At 35.2% G+C, this 6010-nt stretch overlaps 1 pseudogene across 1 annotated transcript; it reads right to left on the bottom strand.

The window, feature by feature from the left end:
• Positions 1-760: 760 nt before the first annotated feature.
• LOC306663063 (mortality factor 4-like protein 2) lies at positions 761-1822 on the bottom strand (annotated as a pseudogene). Its single transcript has one exon. The product of its transcript is annotated as a mortality factor 4-like protein 2 (transcript).
• Positions 1823-6010: the final 4188 nt, after the last annotated feature.

Here is a 6010-nt window from a genome sequence, read left to right on the forward strand (position 1 = left end):
TGTACCATTGGTCTACATGTCTATTTGGGTGCCAATACCATGCTTGTTTTTATTACTATAGCTCTGTAGTATAATTGTATAATTTAAGGTCTGATATTGTGATGGCTTCTGCTTCACTTTCTTGCTAAGGATTGCTGTGGGTATTCTGGGTCTCTTATCTTTCCAAATGAATTTCATGATTGTTTTTTCTAGTTCTGTGAAGAACATTGGGATTTTAATAGGAATTGTATTAAATTGTATAACACTTTGGTAGTATGACCATTTTGACATATTAATTCTGCCTATCCAGGAGCATGGGAGGGCTTTCCATCTTCTAAGGTCTTCTTCAATTTCTTTTTTTTTTTTTTTTCTTTTCTAGAAAACTGCAGCTACACAATAATGCATTCCCTCTATCATGTTAGAACGTGCATTAGACTCAAATACAAAAACCATGAAACAAATCACCATCCTTCAACAATTTGAGCAAAGATAGAATGCCTAAGAACAACATAGATGGATTTGCAGAGGGTGGGCTGTTTTACTTCAAGCACCATTAAAAAAAAAAAAAAAAAGGCACAAATGCATGGGTTTTGGGGTATATACATTAAGTTGACCATTGGCACCAGGAATCAGGGTGTTTCATCACATAACATTTAACACATATTAGAAAATTGTGTAGTGTCAAAGGGATAGAACCACCAGCATTCAAGCATGGTGTCAACTAGGCAATAAAATGTTCTACCATTCAGAAGAAACATTCATTTCTTCTTTAATTACTGCATACACTGGTAGCAACTTTGAAATGAGTAAAGGAGCTTGCACTCCTTTTATTTTGTTTAAACAGAACAGAAAAACAAACTGAAACATAAGCCCTGTTATACATTAACGATTTTAAAGAAACATCAGTTATACAAGGAGAAGCCTAAGAACAGAAAGTGTTTACAGATACCAGACATAATAGCGAGTGGTCAGTAGACCCTCACAGGGCTTTGTGGTGGTACTCAGCAGAAGCCACTTTGTAATCACTGGCATTAAACAGAGATGCAGAATTCTTTGCCAGATATTTTAGGAAATCATGCAGATAGTCCAACAATAATGCAAAGCTCTTCTCATCAAGGGGCGTGTAAGCCAACATTGCTCCAATTCTTACAAATAATCTCAGTAGGTGTGGTGCTCCATAAACCTGGGACATTGGCACATCAGGGTGAGCCAAAAGAATTTTGGCATACTGGGGCCTCTCAAATTTGTAGAGTAGCTGAGTGGCCAACATCACATTGAAATACTCTTTTGTTCCTGCCACATCTTCATTAATTGCATATTCCTTGTTATCAGCACTCCCCTGTGATTTCTCACAATTTTGCATACTCTTCCAGGATGACATCTATGTTCTTCTTAGTAGGGAGCTGAAACAGCTGCTTCTGCCTGGTTACCAAGTTCCAGTCCTTTACAAGCCATGGTTTCAGTTCTTCAGGAATCTTCACTTTAACTTCCATTCTATTCTTAAATACCTCTTCACTCTCCCCAGTGGGGTCTGCCCGGGCCCTTTTCTTCCTAGGGGCCTGGGGTGCTTCCCTGGCACTGCCACCATCTCTATTTCCAGGAGTCTTCTGTTGGTTCTTTCTTGTCTTCCTCATGATCCTGAAGGGGGTTTTCTGCAGAGCAACCTCCCATCTTCCTGGGAGAGCTGGTTCAAGATTCTTTGGCTGTGGACCAGCTGTCTTCTTTCCCGAGAAGGCCCCTCTCATCTCACTTCTCTACGTGTTGCTTTGACTTGGTTTTTAAAGTTGTCTTCTTCAATGGATTATTGTCCACGAGTTTGAGAACCCTGCTTTGTGGAACTCATTCAACCCTGTTCTTATTTCCAACCAACCAATCTTCCTTCATTCCCTTCCAAGAACTACTAGTGATTCCCCAGATGGAGTCTTACAGATCTGGGATGGTTCTGGAAGGATGAAGTGGGAGACATGACCCCAAATTCTGTAATAGGGATGGTTCTGCAAACAGGATCAGATCTCCTGATCCTTACTGTATGGCAAACTTCGCTTTTATGATGGTGATCGTCTTCCTCCTTTAGTGTGAGTTGCAGTCAATGACATTCCCCCTCTTAGGTTCTTAGCCCTCAATTTCTTTTTTTTAGTGTTCTGTAGTTTTCATTGTAGAGAACTTTCACTTTTTTTTTTTTTTTTTGAGGTGATTGTGAATGGGGCAGTGTTCTTTATTTCTCTTTCAGTGGATTCATTACTGATGTATAGGAATGTGTTTTGATTTGTGGGTATTGATTTTATATGCTGCTACTTTGCTGAATTCATTTATAGTTATAGAAGATTTTTGGTGGAATTTTTTGAATCTTCCAGATGTAGAATCATACCATCGGCAAATAGTGAATGTTTGATTTCTTTACCTATTTGTTATACCTTTATTTTCTTTCTTCAGTCTAATTGCTCTGGTTAGAGTTTCAAGGGACAATGTTGAATTATCCAGATGGTGAAGAGGGCATCTTGTCTTGTTCCAGTTTTTAGAGGGCGTGCTTTCAATTTTTCCCTCTGTAGAAGGATGTTGGTCTTGGATTTAGCATCTATGGCCTTTTATGATGTTGAGGTATGTTCCTTACTATCCCTAATTTTTCTAGTGTTTTGAACATGAAGGGGAGCTGTGTTTTATCAAATGTTTTTTTCTGCATCTATTGAGATAATCATATGATCTTATTTTAAGTCTATTAATGTGATGAATTACATTTATTGATTTCCATTTGTTGAAACAACCCTGCATCCCTGGGATGAACTCCACTTGATTGTGGTACACTATCTTATAACATGTTTTGTATGTGATTTGCCAGAATTTTATTGAGAATTTTTGCATTCATGTTCATCAGGGATATTGGTCTGAAGTTTTCTTTCCTTGATGTGTCTTTGTCTGGTTTTGGTATCAGGGTGATATTAGCCTCATAGAATGAGTTTGATGGGTTCCCTCCTTTTCTATTTTATGGAATAATTTGAGGAGTATTGGTGTTAATTATTTTTTGAAGGTCTTGTAAAACTCAAACTGAGAATCTTGTCTGGTCCCAGGCTTTTCTTGGTTGGTAGACTTTTGATGGCTTCTTCTATTTCATTGATTGAAATTGATCTGTTTAAATGTGAATGACCTCCTGATTCAGTTTAGGTAGGTCGTATGTCTCTAGAATTTGTCAATGTCTTAAATATTTTTTATTTTATTAGAGTATAAATATTTCATAATAGCTGTGTCTGTTGTGGTATTTCCTTTTTCATCATGTATTTTAGTAATTTGGGTTTTCTCTCTTTTTCTTTTCATTAGTGCGGCTAGGGTTTATCAATTTTATTGATTTTTTTTCAAATGATCAACTTTTTTGTGTTTTGTCAATTTTTTCAATTGTTTCTTTTGTTTCAATTCATTAATTTCAGGTCTGATTTTAATTATTTCCTATCCTATGTTTTGGTGTTGATTTGTTCTTTTTCTAGGGCTTTGAGATGTAATGTTAGTCATTTATTTGTTGATTTTTTATTATTTTAATAAATGAGCTCCAATGCAGTGAACTTTCCTTCTCAGTACGGCCTCATAGTGTCCCAGAGATTTGTTATGTTGTATTGGGTATTCTCATTTATCTCTATGTATTTTTTATTTCATCCTTGATTTCTTCTACTACCATTCATCATTCATAGTATATTATTTAGTCTCCATGTGTTAGGTAGCTTCTATTTTTATTTATCATTGATTTCTAATTTCAGTATTATGATCTGATAGAATGCAAGGTGTCATCTCAGTTTTTTGTATTTACTAAGAGTTGCTTTGTGGCATAAGATATGGTCTATTTTAGAGGATTGATGTGCGATCTAAGAAAAAAAGTGTATTTGCTTGTGTGAATGAAATATTCTATGCATGTCTGCTAAGTCTAAATTATTGCATTGTATTATTTAGTTCTATAGTTTCTTTATTTAGTTTTTGTTTAGAAGATCTATCTAGTATTGAGAGAGGTGTGTTAAATTCACCCACTATTATTGTGTTGTGTTTATTTGATTCTTAAAATACAGAAGGGTTTGATGTACATATGTTCCATTATTTGGAGGACAAATATTTACAATCATTATGTCTTGTTGCTGTATAATTTCCTTCAGTAGAATGAAATGCCCTTTTTTGTCCCTTCTGATCAACTTTGGTTTGAAGTTCACTTTATTCTATATGAGAACGGAAACTCCTGTTTGTTTATATAATCCATATGAATGATATGTTTTTTCTCCTCCTTTCACCTTCAGTCTGTGGATGTCTTTGCCTATGAGTTGAGTTCTTGGAGATAGCATATTGTTGGGTCTTGTTTTTTAATCCAATCTGCAAGTCTATGTCTTTTGATTGAAGAGTTTAATTCATTAATATTCAAGGTTATAACTGAGGTATGAGTTGTATTCCCAGTCATTTTGGTTTATTTCTGATTTTTAATTTGATTTAGTTTCTCTTTTGACTATTCCTTTAGTGCAGTTCTTCCCTTTGGTGGTTTTCACTTTATTTCATTTCATCCTCATGGAATATTTTGTTGAGAATGTCCTGTAGTGCCAGCTTTCTAAGTGTGAATTATTTTAACTTTTGTTTATCATGGAAGGTTTTTTTTATTTCATCTTCAAATCTGAAACAATTTTGCTGGATATAGAATTCTTGGTTGGCATCCATTTTCTTTCAGAACTTGAAATATGTTGTTCCATGGCCTCCTAGCTTTGAGGGTCTGGGTTGAAAAATCAGTTGAGATCCCAATTGGTTTTCTCCTCTGTGTAATTTGCTTTTTTTATCCACGACTTTTAAGATTTTATCCTTATTCTGTATTTTCATTTTCATTATAATGTGTCCTGGTGTGGGTCTGCTGTATTTTTGTACATTTGGGGTCCTGTAAGCCTGCTGTATTGATTTTCCATTTCATTCTTTAGGTTTAGGAAATTTTCTGATATTTTATCATTAAAAAGATTGTACATTCCTTTGGTTTATATCTCTGTTCCTTTTCTATCCCGATAATTCTTAAATTTGGTCTTTTCATGTTATACCATAATTTGAAACTTCTCTTCATGGATTTTTACCATCTTCTCTTCATGGTCAACTTTATTTTCAATATTAAATATTTTGTCTTCATTGTCTGAGGTTCTGTCTTCCAAATGATCTAGTCTATTGGTGATGCTTTCCATTGAATTTGTAATTTGATTTATGGATTCCTTCATTTGATGATATCTGCTTTTTTTTTTCATAATCTCTAACTCTATTGAAGTGATCTTTCACTTCCTATATTTTCTCTTTAACTTCACTATACCATCCTTTACTTCACAGATCAGATTAACTATGTACATTCTAAACTCCTTGGACATTTCTTCTATTGTGTTGCCAGTGGTTTCTCTTATTGGAGCATCTTGGTTTGTGGCATTTTGTTCTCTTTTTTTTCATGTTGCTTGTGTGTTTTCCCATCTAGTTGTATGGATCTAAGGTAGTACAGATTCTACACTGTCGACCTATTGTCACTGAAGATTTCCAGTATCCCACCTTTAAGAGGGAGACCAATATCAACAACACCCAGTGCAAACAATATACAGCTTCAAATCTAATAGCTTCCAGCAAGGCATCCACTGCCCTCTCGCTATAAACAATGATGAGTTCAATCACTTTCCACAATAAAAACATAAAATTTTCCAAATGGATTTACGATGTCAAATAGTGGACAAAGAAAGAATAGAAACTGTGTAGAACATGGTGTTCATGGGGGAGAAAGTGAAGCCAGAAGCAAAACTCCACAGGAAGAGAGGAAGAGGAACCAACAGAGATTGGCTATTAGGTGGTGAAAAGATAGAAAGGGAATCTAGGAAGACAGGCAAGCAAGAGAAGAATACATATACAGAGAAAAAAAATTTTTTTAAATGAGTATACAGAATATAGAGCAGAACTGCAAAACACCATGCTTACGTATATCACTGTCTTCAACAAACTGATGCACAAAAACACCCTGCTCCAAATATGGTGGAGAGAGATGCCAGAGAAGAAAAATAAA

Source organism: Sciurus vulgaris (genome assembly GCF_902686455.1).
Source record: "Sciurus vulgaris genome assembly, chromosome: 6".
NCBI classification, from domain to species: Eukaryota; Metazoa; Chordata; class Mammalia; order Rodentia; family Sciuridae; genus Sciurus; species Sciurus vulgaris.